Raw genomic sequence first — 18293 nt, 5'->3', positions numbered from 1 at the left:
ATAAAGCACTACAGTGCTAAATTTTCATTTTCTGCAAAAGTTATCTTTTGTGCTCTTAAGGTAAACAGAAAAATGAGAGTATTTTTGAACATCATTTTGCAGATTAGAATTGCTATCTAGTCTACTGATCTTTTTAATTTCTGTAAGTTGCTCATTATTAAACACTAACAGTATATAACTGTATATTCATATAATAAAGCTAGTTGATCTATAAAACAAACTTTTATCAGAACTTTATCCCATTGGTTTTATATCTCAAATGTCAAGTTACATTACACCAGAACTTTTTTTTTTTTTTTTTTTTTGAGACAGAGTCTCGCTGTCACCCAGGCTGGAGTGCAGTGGCACGATCTTGGCTCACTGCAACCTCCACCTCCTGGGTTCACGCCATTCTCCTGCCTCAGCCTCCCGAGTAGCTGGGACTACAGGCACCCACCACCACACTCGGCTAATTTTTTGTACTTTTAGTAGAGACGGGGTTTCACCATGTTAGCCAGGATGGTCTCGATCTCCTGACCTCGTGATCTGCCCGCCTCGGCCTCCCAAAGTGCTGGGATTACAGGCATGAGCCACCGCGCCCGGCCACATTACACCAGAACTTAAGAAAATGCAGTTGTCCCACAGCTCTAGCTGTCAAGTTTCTAGCCACTTAATCAGAGACAAAACTTAAGTGCTATAAACAGCTCACTTGAGGAGGCAAAATCTTATGCTCTATGACAAAGAACTACTCCAAGCTGACAAAGTAAATGTACACCTCACAGAAACAACACAGGGCAAAATATCAGAAGCCAGGTGCAGTGACTCACACCTATAATCCCAACATTTTGGGAGGCCAAGGCGGGAGGATCACTTGAGCCCCAGGAGTTCAAGACCAGCCTGGGCAACACTGTGAGACCCTGTCTCTAAAAAAATTATAAAAATAAATAAGTCCGGCCGGGTGTGGTGGCTCATGCCTGTAATCCCAGCACTTTGGGAGGCCAAAGCAGGCGAATCACGAGGTCAAGAGATCGAGACCATCCTGGCCAACACGGTGAAACCCCGTCTCTGCTAAAAATACAAAAATTAGCTAGGCGTGGTGGTGCATGCCTATAGTCCCAGTCTCAGCCACTCGGGAGACTGAGGCAGGAGAATCGCTTGAACCAGGGAGTCGGAGGTTGCAGTGAGCCGAGATCGCGCCACTGCACTCCAGCCTGGTGACAGAGCGAGACTCCACTCCAGCCTGGTGACAGAGCGAGACTCCGTCTCAAAAAAAAAATAAAAAATAAGTAAGTCCAGAAAAAGAAATAAGGCCAGGCACGGTAGCTCACAACTGTAATCCCAGCACTTTGGGAGGTCAAGGCGGGTGGATCACTTGAGGCCAGTAGTTCATGCCAATGTGGTTAAAACCCTATGTCTACAAAAAATATAAAAATTAGCTGGGCACACACCTGTGATCCCAGCTACTCAGGAGGCTGAGGTACGAGAATCGCTTGAACCCAGGAGGCTGAGGCTGCAGTGAGCTGAGATCACACCACTGCACTCCAGCCTGGGCGACAAGTGAGACTGTCTCAAAAACAATCAATCAGTCAATCAAACAAACAATAAATAAATATTTTAAAAATAACAGAATATGGCTTGGAATTAAATAGTAGACAATATTATATCCAAAAGTCAAAGTACGCAGCTGGTTTTCATGCCAACATCTACAGAGGTGAGAACACTGAAAAAATCAAAACTGACAATGTGTAAACATAAATAGAATGACGAAAAAAAACTGCAGGTTGAGTAACCCTTATTGAAAACACTTGGGACAGTAACTATGTCCAACTTTTTCAGATTCTGGAATATCTGCATATACACGAGATACCTTGGGGCCAGATTATCTTGGACCCAAGTCTACACACCAAATTTGTTTATGTTTCATATACCCCTTATACACATGGCCTGAGGGTAATTTTACACAATATTTTTTAATAATTTTGGGACATGGAATAAACTGTGTTGTATGCCTGTGTTTTGTTTTTGTTTTTAAGAGACAGGGTCTTGCTTTGTTACCCAGGCTGGAGCAAGTACAGTAGAACAATCCCAGCTCGCTGCAGCCTTGAACTCCTAGATTCAAATGATCCTCCTACCTCAGGCTCCTGAAGAGCTGGGACTACAGGTGCATGCCACCATGCCCGGCTTGGCTGTGTTTTGACTGCAGCCCCTCACATGAGGTCATGTGTAAAATTTCCCACTGTGGCATCATGTCAGCATTAAAAAAGTTTCAACTTTTGGAGCATTTCAGATTTCACATTTTTGGATTCAGCTGAGACCTGTATACAGTTTAAGAACTATATAACCTAAAAGGAACTATGCAGCTGAACAGGTGTGGTGGCTCATGCCTGTAGTCTCAGCACTTTGGGAGGCCTCCAACAGGAGGACTGCTTAAGGCCAGGAATTTGAGACTGGCCTGGACAACGTAGCGAGGCTCTGTCTCTACAAAAAGTAAAAAATTAGCTGGGTATAGTGGTTTACATCTATAGTCCCAGATACTCAAGAGGCTGAGGCAGGAGGATCAGTTGAGCCCAGGAGTCTAAGGCTGCAGTGAGCTATGATGGTGCCACTGCACTTTAGCCTGGGTGACAGAGCGATATCCTGTCTCAAAAAAAAAAAAAAAAAAAAAAAAAGCTATACAGCCAAAATTGTCTGCTATGGTCTTTCTAGTGCCTCTGTCCAGAAGGCATATCCCACTTGCTCTTATCTCCCATCCTGTACTCTCAAAATGTCAGCTGGAGAGGTACCACCTACAGTACAATATATAAGAGCAAAAGCTCTTATATTCAGTCAACCTGAATTTGAATACTGACTCCAAAGTTTTTTCACCTAAGTTACTAAAAGAAATGGAGGCCAAAGAAGCCAGCTATAAAACTGAAATAGTACTATAATTACTTTAAAAAGAGAATGAGTGTCTATTTAAAATCCTTCATATAGCCGGGTGTGGTGGCTCACGCCTGTAATCCTCACACTTTGGGAGGCCGAGGCAGGCGGATCACCTGAGGTCAGGAGTTCGAGACCGGCCTGGCCAACATGGCGAAACCCCGTCTCTACTAAAAATACAAAAATTAACCAGTCATAATGGCAGGCACCTCTAATACCAGCTACTCGGGAGGCTGAGGCAGGAGAATCGCTTGAATCCAGAGGCGGAGGTTGCAGTAAGTCGAGGTCATGCCACTACTCTCCAACCTGGGCGACACAGTGAGACTCCGTCTAAAAAAAAAAAAAAAAAAATTCCTTCATATAGGCCAGGCATGATGGCACATGCCTATAATCCCAGCATTCTGGGAGGCCAAGGCGAGATGACTGCTTGAAGCAAGGAGTTCAAAACCAACCTGGGCAACATGGAGAGACCTTGTCTCTACAAAATAATTTTAAAATTATCCAGGTATACTGGTGTTTGCCTGTGGTCCCAGCTGCTTGGGAGGCTGAGGCAGGAGAATCACTTGAGAGTCCAGCAAATCAAAACTTCAGTGAGCCAGGTTTGCATTACTAGTCCACTCTAGGTAACAAAGTGAGACCCTGTCTTCAAAAAAATTCCTTCACATAGTGCCTGGCAGAGAGTTTACACTCAATAAATGAGAGCTGTAACATATTTGTTTTTGTTTGTTTGAGACAGGGTCTCACTCTGTTGCCCAGGCTGAAGTGCAGTGGCGCAATCTCGGCTCATTGCAACCTCTGCCTCCCGGGTTCAAGCAATTCTCCTGCCTCAGCCTCCCAAGTAGCTGGGATTATAGGCACTCGCCACCACACCAGCTAATTTTTTTTGTATTTTTAGTAGAGACAGGGTTTCACCATGTTGGCCAGGCTGGTCTCGAATTCCTGACCTCAGGTGATCTTCCCTCCTCAGTCTCCCAAAGTGCTGGGATTACAGGCGTGAGCCACCGAGTCTAGCCAATGCATGTCATTTTTTTTTTTTTTTTTTTTTTTTTTGAGACACAGTCTCACCCTGTCGCCCAGGATGGAGTGCAGTGACGTGATGTCGGCTCACTACAACCTCTGCCTCCTCGGTTCAAAGGATTCTCCTGCCTCAGCCTTCCAACTAGCTGGGACTACAGGTACACACCACCACGCCCAGCTAATTGTTGTATTTTTAGTAGAGACAGGGTTTCACCAGGCTGGTCTCGAACTCCTGACGTCAGGTGATCCACCTGCCTCGGCCTCCCAAAGTGCTGGGATTACAGGTGTGAGCCACCGTGCCCGGCCAGCATGTCATTTTTTAAGATAGTTTCTAGGCCGGGCGCGGTGGCTCATTCCTGTAATCCCAGCACTTTGGGAGGCCGAGACGGGCAGATCACGGTCAGGAGATCGAGACCATCCTGGCTAACATGGTGAAACCCTGTCTCTACTAAAAATACAAAAAAAAATTAACTGGGCAAGGTGGTGGGCGCCTGTAGCCCCAGCTATTTGGGAGGCTGAAGCAGAATGGCATGAATCCGGGAGGCGGAGCTTGCAGTGAACAAACACCACTGCACGCCAGCCTGGGCGACAGAGCAAGGCTCCGTCTCAAAAAAAAAGATATTTTCTTTCAGCTCCTACACTTTCTGCACTCTTGTTCATAAAGGTATGCTTAGAACCCTCTTACAAAATTAAAGTATTATACTCATTGGTGGGCTAAAAATATATTTTAGTAAACCTAGGCTTCAACTATAACATAACCAAACTGAAACTTGTCTTTTTGGTTGTGTTTTTTGTTGTTGTTATTGTTGTTGTTGTTTTTGATAAAGCGTCTCGCTCCGTCACCCAGGCTGGATTGCAGTGGCGTGATCTCAGCTCACTGCAACCTCTGCCTCCTGGGTTCAAACAATTCTCCTGCCTCCGCCTCCCAAAGTAGTTGGGATGACAGGCACCCACCGCCACGCCGGGCTAATTTTTATATTTTTAGTAGAGACAGGGTTTCGCCATGTTGCCCAGGCTGGTCCCAAACTCCTGACCACAGGGGATCCACCCACCTCAGCCTCCCAAAGTGCTCGGATTACAGGCATGAGCCACTGTGCCTGGCCCTGAAACTTTATTGAAACAGAACAATGTTACTCCCCTCAAACTTTCTTTTAATGAAGACAAAAAATACAAAAACTAACAGGGAAATTTCAAAGTACAATCTGTGTTCAAGTGTTCTCCAATTTTTTAGACCTTCTTTCTACCTCTATACTATTCTAGAACGAGCACGGGTTTTTAAATGAACTTCAAATAAATGCACATTTCTGAATCAGACAATCATTAATTAGGGTCTTAAATTAATGATATTTGACTTAGAACTGAGGTTAGAATAATAAAAACCCCATTTTCCAGTAGGAAAAACTTTATAGACATCCAATCAACTTACATACAAGTTTCCTTTTTAAAAGTGGCCATAGGCCAGGCATGGTGGCTCACGCCTGTAATCCCAGCACTTTGGGAGGCTGAGGCGGGTGGATCACTATATGGAATAATGGTGAATGAAGGCTTGAGTTTCATATGGGATTAAGCTCATTTTCAATGAAGATTTCAGACTACTTAAGGCACCAGGACAGACAAACAGGCAGATCTGAATGGTCCCCATATCCAGCTTACCTTTTGCTGAATGATATTCATACTCTTAATCCTCCAGCATATACATTTGCAAAGTCAGAGGAAAGAACCAACTCAAATACAGAATCACCTGCACCCTCCAAATTGAACAATTGTAAGTACATCAAGGTCAATTCTGAAGACCTTTAGGAAAACAAGTAACTCAATACAGAAATCCAGTTGTTTATGAATGGCAGCTATCCTAAATGTTATTCCTTAACATCATTAAAAAGTCAGTTTTGGACAAACTGGTAAATGAATATTACCCAAGTTCTGATATGCCACTAAACTAGCTACTGAGCACAACCTATACTTACTTGGACTTCCTTTTCTTCCCTTTATAAAATTAGAGGCACTAGCTCCCCTGCCCTTTTAAAATCACAGTCATGGCAAGTCACAATGAGCAAGCTAAAGGGGAAAAAAAAAAAGTTGGGAGCCACAGAAATGAGGAATTATTAGATACAGTAAAAGGACTCCCTAAACTAGACACCTCTTATAGCACTCAGCAATTTATACTCAGTTAAAAACTGAAGGGGACATGGGCATAGGGTTAATCCTCTCTCTGTATCCTCCCCCATAATGTGGCCCTAGAACATCCTCTACCATCTGCCTACTCCATTTTTGCCTAAGTCCTACTCTTCAAGACTAAGTTCAGGTATTCTTCTGGGCTGCCCTCCCTGATTGCCCACCTGATCCCCATCCCAATCGAAGTCAGATATCCCTGCCATAGCACATTGTGCTTACTTCTGTATCCTTATCACAGGTCTGGCATTCAACAAATGTTAGCTGAATAAATTGTCAAGAGTTCAAGAGTTCAATCTCAGCTAGTTGTTCTAAACATTAGGTTAAAAGGCTCGATATAATGAAAAGAGTTTAAATATAACGTTTTTAATTGCCTCATACAGTTAGAAACTGAGAGACTTAGAAAACTGAATTTTTTTGTATGCTAGGTATAAAAAGTATCAGCTACCCTAGAGAAGAACAAAAGCCTCTATTTTTGGAGTACTAAATTTTCTATCATTTTTCAGTGTCTTTTAGTATATCCAAAAATATCTTTTTTTTTTTTTTTTTTTGAGACGGAGTCTCGCTCTGTCACCAGGCTGGAGTGCAGTGGTGCGGTCTTGGCTCACTGCAACCTCCGCCTCCTGGGTTCAAGCAATTCCCCTGCCTCAGCCTCCTGAGTAACTGGGACTCCAGGCACCTGCCACCACGCCCGGCTAATTTTAATTTATCTTTTGTATTTTAGTAGAGACGGGGTTTCACCATGTTGGCCAGGATGGTCTCGATCTCCTGACCTCGTGATTCGCCCGCCTTGGCCTCCCAAAGTGCTGGGATTACAGGAATGAGCCACCGTGCGTGGCCTCAAAAATATCCTTTGATTTACCACTGCATCTGAGGTTCCTCACTTCCTTTTTGCCCGTAATATTTTGCCTGTAATATTTATAAAGAGATAAATGAGATTATTGATCTGAGAAATTTGGATAGAAAGTCAACAGAACAAGGGTAAAGTACAGTTTACCCTTAGTTTAAGGATTACCCATCCTGGAAAATACACAAGTACAAAACAACTGAAAAGGCTGGGAGAAAAAAGTGGTCTTAGCATACCAACAGAAGAAGCATAAAAAGTGCTATGAGCACCAAGTCACTGCCATTAGCCCAACACATACCACTCAATTCCCTGACGTCTGTCCTAATCTTATAGTTAATTTAAGAATGTCTGGTAATAGGCTGGGCACAGTGTCTCACGCCTGTAATCCCAGCACTTTGGGAGGCTGAGGTAAGGAGATTGCCTGAGCCCAGGAGTTCAAGACCCTGTCACTACAAAAAATAAATAAATAAAATTAGGCGTAGTGGGAGGATTTCTTGAGGCTAGGAGGTTGAGGCTGCAGTGAGCCGTGATCGTGCCACTACACTTCAGCCTGAGCGACAGAGACAGACCCTATCTTTAAAAAAAAAAAAAAGAAAAGAAAAAGAAAAAGAAAAAAGAAAAGAATGTATTATCATAGAGGTCGGCAATTATTTTTTTTTTTTTTTTTTTTTTTTTGAGACGGAGTCTCGCTCTTTCACCCAGGCTGGAGTGCAGTGGCGCGATCTCGGCTCACTGCAGGCTCCGCCCCCCGGGGTTCACGCCATTCTCCTGCCTCAGCCTCCCTTGTAGCTGGGACTACAGGCGCCTGCCACCTCGCCCGGCTAATTTTTTGTATTTTTAGTAGAGACGGGATTTCACCGTGTTAGCCAGGATGGTCTCGATCTCCTGACCTTGTGATCCGCCCGCCTCGGCCTCCCAAAGTGCTGGGATTACAGGCGTGAGCCACCGCGCCCGGCCCAGAGGTCGGCAATTATTAACAATGCTGCTGGTAATCAAATTAGAATAATGATCGTTACAAAGAATCAGGTCAATTCAAACATTTACTAAGCTTGTACTACCATGTACCCAACTACTAGTTACTAGGATTCCTCCACTAAAAGAGAAGAACATATTCTATAATATATTCATCATGGGCCTTGAATTTTCTGATACATGGATCTACAAAATCCCTTAGGTCCAAGCAACAAAACCAAACAGGTCTAATGAGAATAGATGAATGCTAAGATAGCCAGTCTTCAATGAAATGTTAGCCTTTCTTGATACTTCGTATTAACAATCACCCAAAGCATCTTAAAAATTACAGAATTATAAAAATAACTATATAAAAACATATCTTTTAAAAACTTCCATGAAGAAATAGCATTGATGAAAATAAAAATGCTTAAGCAATCGGTACATTTCAAAAAAGCACACAGCTAACAAAAATATTGTGCAGCACACATATGCACAACTGGAAAAAAAGTCCTATCACAGATTCTAACTCCTGCTCCCAATTTCATATCCTGACACCATCATGATCTTCTCTACTAAGAGTATGCTGCATACAGTGGCTCACGTCTGTAATCCCAGCATTTGGGGAGGCCAAGGCGGGTGGATCACCTGAGATCGGGAGTTTGTGACCAGCCTAGCCATCTCTACTAAAACACAAAATTTAGCCAGGCATGGTGGCAGGCGCCTGTAATCCCAGCTACTCGGGAGGCTGAGGCAGGAGAATTGCTTGAACCTAGGAAGCGGAGGTTGCAGAGAGCCAAGATCGCACCACTGCACTCCGGCCTAGGAGACAGACTGAGACTCTGTCTCAAAAAAATAAAATAAAATAAAAAGTTTGGAAAGAAAATAGGTAGTCAAAGAAAGAAGAGCACCACGTATTTCTTGCAAATCTCATCATCTCCCTAATTCATATGAGCAAAACTATAACTGGGAGAACACTCTTTTTATATTCAATCATTACTGTTTGAATGTGTTCAAGGTGTTCATATCAGCTAGTAACACTACTTCCTTACACAAACTGCTAGATTAATCTGCCAAAAAGTATACTATACTTTTCATAATTGTGACAACTGGTTTCCTGAATAATTGTACGACAACAAAAGTTGTTTTGTTTTTGTTCCTCAATAGACACGGTAAGCTTCAGCTTGAAAATATACCTATTATGGTTACCTTGAGGCAAACTTAGAGATTTTCACCGATTTCTAAAATGTTGTATTGTACCTCAAAGAAATTTGCCTTTACTACAGATAATTCTTAACTACATTTTCAGCACAGAACCAGTACCATAAAACGTGCAGCTTATGTTTTAGAGCTGATCCTCCAATCGAGTATTGATAAATTAATAGAAGAGTCATATTTTTAACCAGGCAATTTTTAACCAGATGTATTTTCAACCAGGTCTGTGTGTGCTCAAGGCCAGAATAAATGGATTTCTATAGAAAGAGTTTTTAGTCATTTAATATAATTTATGAAAAACAGTATTTGCTCCACTTTACATTCACACAAAACTCATAAAAAATTTAAACTTTAAACCTAGCATTTTCTGCTTCCTCAAATAGAGTATGTAATTAATAACTATTCATCATGAGGCCAAATATCAGACAGAAGGCTCAAAACACAAGTTAGACCATGGATTCACAAAGAGCTAAACATGAAGCAAATATTGTTGATTACGATAGAGTCCTCCCCAAAGAGAGGGTCCAACCACACTTGGCAGGGAAGTGGGCCACAGGAAGAACTACAATTGGAAACCACTACTTGCTCTAGGTTCTTGCAAGCCCAGAAGCAGTGCTCCCAGTAAGCAGACCTCCCAGAAGCCTGCCAACACAATTGCAGTCTTATCAACACCCACATCATCCCAAGGATATTTTCACTTGCAAGATGTTAGCATTTGACAGAAAAAGCATTCTAAAATAAAAAGCAACTATGGGAATTCAGACCTATCTTAAACCTCCAATGAAATGACAATATGTTTGCTCAGCTGGAAAAAAGACTAAAGTAACCATTAGCTTGACCAAAAACACAAAAAACAGGCATGGTGGCTCACACCTGTAATCCTAGCATTTTGGAAAGCTGACGCAGGAGGATCACTTGAGACCAAGAGTTCAAGACCAGCCTGGGCAGTGAAGTGAGAACCAGTGAAGTGAGTATCTAATTTTTAAAATTAAAAAATTAAAAAACAAACACTACCAAATTAAACAAAGTAAATTTACACAAATCTCAAAGCTAAGAGACTCAAATACAACATTTTATTACACAATTTTTATTAACCAAAAATTATACAAGGTAATTAACCAAAAATTATACAAGGTAATTGCCTTTCATTTGAATGAGAGACTTCCAAATACTGTGTAAGTCCAACTATGGAAAAACGACAACAACAAACCTATCAAATTTTGTCTTAGCTCTGTTGGCCAGCCTCAAACCAACCATTTTCAAGAGACTCCCCACTTAAAGCCAGGCACAGGGGTGCCCAGCACTGTAATTCCAATGCTTTGGGAGGCCAAGATGGGAGGATTCCTTGAGGCCAGGAGTTTGAGACCAGCTTGGGCAACATAGTGAGACTCCCATCTCTACAAAAAAAATTTTAAAATTAGCTAGGTGTGGTGGCGCATGCCTGTTGTCTCAGCTACTTGGGAGGCTGGGGCAGGAGGATTGCTTGAGCCCAAGAATTCGAGGCTACAGTGAACTGGGATCATACCACTGCACTCCAGCCTAGGTGACAAGGGAGGCCCTGATCCAAAAAAGAAAAAAAAAAAAAGAGATCCCACTTAAATGCCTTCAGTTTTCTTTTTAAAAGAAACAAGTAACTAATCAAAGTAAGGCAGGAATAAAAATTACCTGCTTAATCCATCAGTACCATATACAAACAGAAATAAGTACGGGATTTTTTTTAAAACTCTAAACAAAATCCCCCAAACACCATCATAACCAGAAATACTCACTCTGTGGAGAAATACATTTGGAAAGAGACACCTTCCACATAGCACAATATGTCCTAAGGCTCTTTTAAACTGCCTAACATACTAACCAGACATCTTAAGAAAATCAAACAACTTAACATGGTACATCCATACTACAGAATATTGTTCAACTATTTAAAAAGATAAGCACGTCTTGGCTGGGCGCGGTGGCTCACACCTGTTATCCCAGCACTTTGGGAGGCCAAGGATGGTGGATCATAAGGTCAAAAAATGGAGACCATCCTGGCCAACACGGTGAAACCCCGTCTCTACTAAAAATATAAAAATTAGCTGGGTGTGGTGGTGCGCACCTATAGTCCCAGCTACTTGGGAGGCTAAGGCAGGAGAATCGCTTGAACCCAGGAGGCAAAGGTTGCAGTGAGCCGAGATTGCGCCACTGCACTCCAGCCTGGGCAACAGAGACAGACTCCATCTCAAAAAAAAAAAAAAAAAAAAAAAAAGAAAGAAAGATAAGCTTATCTTATATGTAAATGGAAACAAATACAGAATGTAGGAAAAAGGCAGAAAAATACGTATAGTAGTATGACTCCACTTGTGTAAAAAAATAACCAAACAAAAGGAAAAGATCTCAAAAAATACATTAAGTTCTTGGATGTGGTATTTGGAGAGGTGGCGCAGAGAAGAGATACTCAGGGAGGATTTTTACTTTTTCTTCTATAAACATCTGTATTGTCTGACCCTTTTGCAATAAACATTTATTGTTGTGGTAATTAAAAAAACAAAACATTGGCCGAGCGCGGTGGCTCAGGCCTGTAATCCCAGCACTTTGGGAGGCCAAGGCGGGCAGATCACAAGGTCAGGAGATCGAGACCATCCTGACTAACACGGTGAAACCCTGTGTCTACTAAAAAAATACAAAAAATTAGCTGGGCGTGGTGGCGGGTGCCTGTAGTCCCAGCTACTCCGGAGGCTGAGGCAGGAGAATGGTGTGAACCCAGGAGGCGGAGCTTGCAGTGAGATTGCGCCACTGCACTCCAGCCTGGGCGACAGAGCAAGACTCCATCTCAAAAAAAAAAAAAACTTAAACATACTATCAGACCCTGTTACTGTTTTTAAAATATCACATTCATGGTTAGTACATAGTAATAAAGCACTTCCAAGACAAATTTAAAGTTATCCTCAGAGACTGAAAAAGACTAAGAGACATGACAATTAAATGCAATGTTAATACTAGATTGAAAAAAGAAGACACCTTTGGGACAACTGGCAAAATGTATAAAATATATATCAGGTAATGGCAGGGTTACAAATGTTAAAATGTCTGAATTTGATTACTGTACACTGATTATCTAAGACAATGCTTGTTCTTAGGTAATACTATCAGATATTTAGGAAAGAAAGATCATGATGCCTGCAATTTACTCTCAAAAGGTTCTGCCAAAAGTAAATAAAACTTTTTTTTAAATATAGAAAGGTAATACAAACGTGGCAAAATTCCAATTACTGGTTAATCTAGGTTAAAAGTACATTATGGGAATTTACTGTGCTATTCTTGCAACTTTCCTGAAAGTTTAAAGTTTTTTCAAAATAAAAAGTGTTTTTTGCCAGGCGCAGTGGCTCACACCTGTAATCCCAGCACTTTGGGAGACTGAGGTGGGTGGATCCCTTGAGGTCAGGAAACCAGCCTGGGAAGCATGGCAAACCCCATCTCTACAAAAAATAAAAAATTAGCCAGGTGTGGTAGTGTGTGCCTGTAGTCCTATCTACTCAGGACACTGAGGTGGGAGGATCACTTGAGCCTCAGAGGCAGAGGTTGCAGTGAGCCAAGATTGTGCCACTGCACTCCAGCCTGGGTGACAGAGTGAGACCCTGTCTCACACACACATAAAAAAGTGTTTTGTTTTTGTTGTTTTTTTTTCTGTCAGAAAAACATTCTAACCTGATTTCAGTGACTTAGGTGTAAACGGCTTAGTTTACAATATAAACTATCTCTCAGGGTTTTACAATAATAGTTCTTAGTGTATTACAAAATCAAGTACTCTACAGTACTCTTGGAAGAATTAACAGAAATGAAGCTAGTCAACATTTTTAAGAAACTGAGCAAAGAACAATTAGCAAATTGAGCAGCCTCTTAACCAGGATAGTTTCAGAGAGGCTCCAGCAGAGCCACGTAGTAGATTTATGGACAGAGAAGCTGGTCAACTTTTGATTCTCAAACCCAGGCTGGCCATCCTGCTTCCCTCCAAAACCTGACAATGCTCATGGAACAACAATGAATATTAGGGTTGAGAAAATTTATTACAAATATCTATTACAGAATAAATTGTAATGTATTAAAAAAAATTTTAAGTGAATAAATTAAATCAATGAGTCACTACAGTGAAAAATGACTGAGAAGATCTGGAAACACCAAAGTCCTGCTAAGGAAACTAGGAAAGTATGACTGATAATCTTGCATGTATAAAATATGGCTTGGCAACTGGAGACAATTCTTAGGAAAACACAATTGTATCAACAGTTGCTTGATACTTTTCTAAAGACATAATGTGTCAATAAAAGGAGAATGGTATGCCTAAAATGTAGCAAAAGCAAATGGCAAAGAGGGAAATGAATATTAAAGAGGTATACCCTAGCCTAAGCACTAGGATAGTTCAACAGGCTTTCCATACTTACCAGCAAACCCTCCAAGTACTATATTGGCTTCCTGTGCACCTCAGTAGCCCAAAGAAGGTAACCTGGCCTGTAGCACCATACCTCCATCACTACAAAGCTATCTCTCTCTTATCAAAAAAATTGATTCAACTGGCTATAAAGCTACTAAACGTCCAGATCATATATGAAATCTGGTAACCACATGATACTTTCTCTCAGTTGGCTTCCTAAGGTATCTCTATCTTCTCCATTCTAACATGAATTATAAGAATTTGACTTGCTGGGCCTGGTGGCTCACACCTGTAATCCCAGCACTTTGGGAAGCTGAGGGCAGGAGTTTGAGACCAGCCTGGGCAACAGAGCAAAACCCTGTCTCTACAAAAAATAAAAAATTAGCCAGGGCCAGGTGCAGTGGCTCACAACTATAATCCCAGCACTTCTGGGAAGCCGAAGCAGGAAGATCACTTGAGCTTAGGAGTTTGAGACCAGCCTGGGCAACATGGTGAAACCCCATCTCTACAAACAAAATTAGCTGGGCATGGTGGCATGTGCCCATAGTCCCCGCTACTCAGAAGGCTGAAGTGAGAGAATCACCTGAGCCTGGGAAGTTGAGGCTACAGTGAGCCATCATCGCGCCACTGCACTCCAGCCTGGCCAAGAGCGAAACCCTGTCTCAAAACAAAAAAATTAGCCAGGAGTGGTGGTGGGCATTTGCAGTCCTAGATCCATGGGAGAATCACTTGAGCCCAGGAGTTCAGTTACAGTGAGCTATAATCTGGCCACTGTACTCTAACCTGGACAACAGAACAAGTCCCTAAAAATAAAAAATAGAGAATCTGACTATCCTGACTGCTTTGTATCTCATTTGAACATGCTGAAATATTCTTCCCCAGTTAAACTTTCTTTTGACCAAATTCGCCATACTTTCACATCATGGTGCCTTGTAAGTACTGTTCTTTCTAGCCAACTTGTTCCATTCAATACTAACAATAAAAGAACTGGCCAGGGGCGTGGTGGCTCATGCCTGTAATCCCAGCACTTTGGGAAGCCCAGGTGGGTGGATCACTTGAGGTCAGGAGTTCGAGACCAGCCTGACCAACATGGAGAAACCCCACCTCTACTAAAAATACAAAACTAGACAGGCATGGTGGCGCATGTCTGTAATCCCAGCTACTCGGGAGGCTGAGGCAAGAGAACCGCTTAAACCCAGGAGGCAGAGGTTGTGGTGAGCCCAGATCGTGCCATAGCACCCCAGCCTGGGCAACAAGAGCAAAACTCCATCTCAAAAAAAAAAAAAAGGAAAAAAAAAAGAAACTAACACTGTCCTAATTCTTAAATTCTCATAAAACCCTTTGCAGATGATACTACCATGATCCCTACTTTATAGGTAAGGAGTAATTAAGAAATTTGCCTAGGTTCACAAAGCAATTAAGTAAAAGAGATGAGATTCTAAACCAGGAGTTCTGTCTCCAGAGCCCAGGGATTTAACTTTTTTTGTGCCCTATACCATTTTGGCAATCTAATGAAGCTTGTAGATTCCTTCTCAGTCTAATATTTTTTAATGCATAAAATACATATGATTGCAAAGGAAGCCAATTATATTGAGGGGAAAAAACCAATGTGTCATATTGTTTAGTATGTGCTTCTCAATCTAGAGGATTTCGATACAATGATAAACATATTTCAAGATTATATAAAAACCACAATACAGTTTGCCTTTGAACAACATGGGCTGGAACTGTGCAGGTCCACTTATACACAGATTTTTTTCAATAAAAGTTACACACCTTGTGCCTGCCTCCAGTTCTACCTCCTCCAACTCTGTCACCCAAGACAGCAAGACTAAAACCCCCCTCCTCTTCTTCCTCCTCAGCCTACTCAGTGTGAAGACTACAAGGATGAAGACCTTTATGATGATCCACTTCCACTTAATGAATAATATATGTTCACTTCCTTAAGATTTTCCTAATAACATTTTCTTTTCTCTAGCTTACTTTCTTGTAATACAGTATGTAATACACATAACATACAACAAAATATGTGTTAGTAGACTATGTTCTCAGAAAAGTCAACAGTATCCTAGTAGCAGTTAAGTTTTGAGGGAGACAAAAGTTATACGCACATTTTTGACTGTGTTGCAGATTGGTACTTCTAACTCCCATGTTGATCAAGAGTCAACTGCATATTTTATTATGAAAATATCTGATTTCTACACAAATCACAATTAATACTACTGTAGTTTGTTATTTACATTAATAATTGAAAGAAATGCTAACTTCCAGTCAGAGGTTACTAAAGAGGTAATCTTCCTAAGTTTATAGATGTCATCCATGTTAAAACCTTAAACTGCACACTAAAACAGTCCTCTTAACACAGGCATTTAAAAAACCAATCAAGCCAAGTGTGGTGGTACACATCTATAGTTCCAGCTACTCAGGAGGCTGAGGTGGGAGAACTGCTTGAGCCCAGGCTGAAGACCAGCCAGGGGAAAATGTAAGATTCCATCTTAAAAAAAAAAATAAAAATAAAAAGACCAATCCTTGGCCCTTCTCTCTTTCCACTAAGGATTCTCTGGTAATCTCATCCAGCTTCATGGCTTGAATACTACCTAAACTGGTGAAAACAAAATTTATCTCCATTCCAGACCTTTCCCCTGAACTTCAGACTTGGTTATCAAATCAATTCAATGTCTAACAGGCAATCTCAAACTTACTATGCCTAAAATTGAACTCCTCCTAATCTAGTCCTCAAACTTGCTCCTTTTAGTCATCACTGTCTTTGTTGATGGCAACTTTCTAACTGCTGAGACCAGAAACCCTGGAATCATCCTTGGTTCCTCTCTCACATGTCACACCAACAAATCATATTAGTTCCATCTTCAAAATATATCCAGTATCCATCCATTTCTCACTACTCTTATGTTACCATCTTGGTACCCGGCAGCATCTCTTTTCTGGATTACTAGCTTCCTTACTAGTCTCCAGGCTTCCACTGTTGTTCCCTTTGCAATTCAAATGATCCTTTGAAACTGAAAGCAGACTGTCACTCTTCTGTTCAAAACTCCTGGCAAAGTTCTTAGAATAGCTCTACAAGACTGTAAAAAAGCTAAACCTCAGCCAAGAGCGGTGGCTCACACCTGTAATCCCAGCACTTTGGGAGGCCAAGGCAGGTGGATCATGAGGTCAGGAGTTCAAGACTAGTGTGGCCAAGAAGGTGAAACCCCGTCTCTACTAAAAACACAAAAATTAGCCAGGCAGAGTGGCAGGTGCCTGTAATCCCAGCTACTCAGGAGGCTGAGGCAGGAGAATCGCTTAAACCCAGGGGGCAGAGGTTGCAGTGAGCCGAGATCACGCCACTGCACTCCAGCCTGGGGGACAGAGTGAGACTCCATCTCAAAAAAAAAGCTAAACCCCATCTTACCCTAACCCAGTTTACTATTACACCTTCTTGCTCATTCCATTCTAGACATAATGGGCAAAACTCACAGGTCTGCCTCAACACCTTGAAACTAACTATTCCCTCTTATTGAAATGCCTTCACCCCAGTTATTAACATGGCTATTTCTCCTTTAAATCTTTGCCTAAATATCACTCTCTCAAGGATACTCACCCAGTACACCTCACTTTAAATTGCAACCTCTTCCTCAACAATTCTGAATCCCCCTTACTCTATTCCACTTTCCAAAGCACTTACCTTTGAACATTCTACATTATTTATTTAATTTAATTTTTTTTTTTTTCGAGATGGAATCTCCTTCTGTCCCCCAGGCTGGAGTGCAGTTGCACAATCTCAGCTCACTGCAACCTCTGCCTCCAGGTTCAAGCGATTCTCCTGCCTCAGCCTTCCGAGTAGCTGGGATTACAGGCGCCTGCCAACACACCAGACTAATTTTTTTTTTTTTTTGTATTTTTAGTAGAGATGAGGTTTCACCATCTTGGCCAGGCTGGTCTCCAACTACTGACCTCAGGTGATCCACCCACCTCGGCCTCCAAAAGTGCTGGGATTACCAATGAAAGCCACCCCACTTGGCCAGAACATTCTATATCATTTATTATCACCTATTACATTAGGATGTAAACTCCACAAGGGCAAAATTTTGTTTTGTACACCAATTACCCCTAGTGTGCCTATGTTTGGCATACAACAGACATGCATATGTTCAAAGACCTGTACCTCTATCACTGTAAGGTACTTGCCTATCTCCTTCATTAAAAGAGTTCCTTAAAGACTAACTGGATCTACTTTGCTGTGTCCTCAACACCTGTCCCTGGGCCTGCCCCATAATGGACACCCACTGCACAGATACGCAAGTGATTACAGCCATTTTCACCTGAAACACAATGTCCTATATGCTGCTAAAAAAAAAAGCCATCTTGCAGCTGTGTCTGATTAAAAGCATGGGTACAAGACAAACCCAGAACATCAGACGCCAAGTGTTACTTCAGTCAAACTGAATTTACATTGTTGCCTCAATTTCTTCATATGTCTAAGTACCATTTCAAACCATCCAAAGTCTAAAAAGGGCACTTGGTCATTCCTCCCCTGAGCCATGTTGCCCACCTAGTCTTTTCATCCTCAACTTAAATCCTACCTTTTAACTTTTCCCTGATGACCCCAACTAGAAGCACTTACACGTGCCACATTCTGCGCCAAGTGCTCTTCATGCATTATCTCATTCAATCCTCCCAAAAAGCCCCAGTAAGTTGTTAACCATTATAATACCTATATAAAAGATGAGAAAACCCAAGTTCAGAGAGATGAAGTCATCTGTCCAAGGTTAAAATAGTGTTCAG

General features: G+C 41.7%; 1 protein-coding gene across 6 annotated transcripts in view; it reads right to left on the bottom strand.

The window, feature by feature from the left end:
- SETD2 (SET domain containing 2, histone lysine methyltransferase) overlaps positions 1–18293 on the bottom strand; it is a 155986-nt gene that overhangs the window by 134232 nt on the left and 3461 nt on the right. The window contains exon 1 of one of the 6 annotated variants that reach the window (XM_063609084.1): positions 3108–3217. The exons of the other annotated variants lie outside the window; for them this stretch is intronic. The gene's annotated coding sequence lies outside the window, so the exon portion shown is untranslated. Of the gene's footprint in view, positions 1–3107; positions 3218–18293 lie in introns of those variants that run through there. 6 annotated transcript variants of the gene reach the window in all.

The sequence above is a fragment of the Symphalangus syndactylus genome, chromosome 1 (assembly GCF_028878055.3).
Source record: "Symphalangus syndactylus isolate Jambi chromosome 1, NHGRI_mSymSyn1-v2.1_pri, whole genome shotgun sequence".
Classification (NCBI taxonomy): domain Eukaryota; kingdom Metazoa; phylum Chordata; class Mammalia; order Primates; family Hylobatidae; genus Symphalangus; species Symphalangus syndactylus.
Note: the sequence above shows the minus strand (reverse complement) of the source record. Positions and strands in the feature narration are given on the sequence as shown.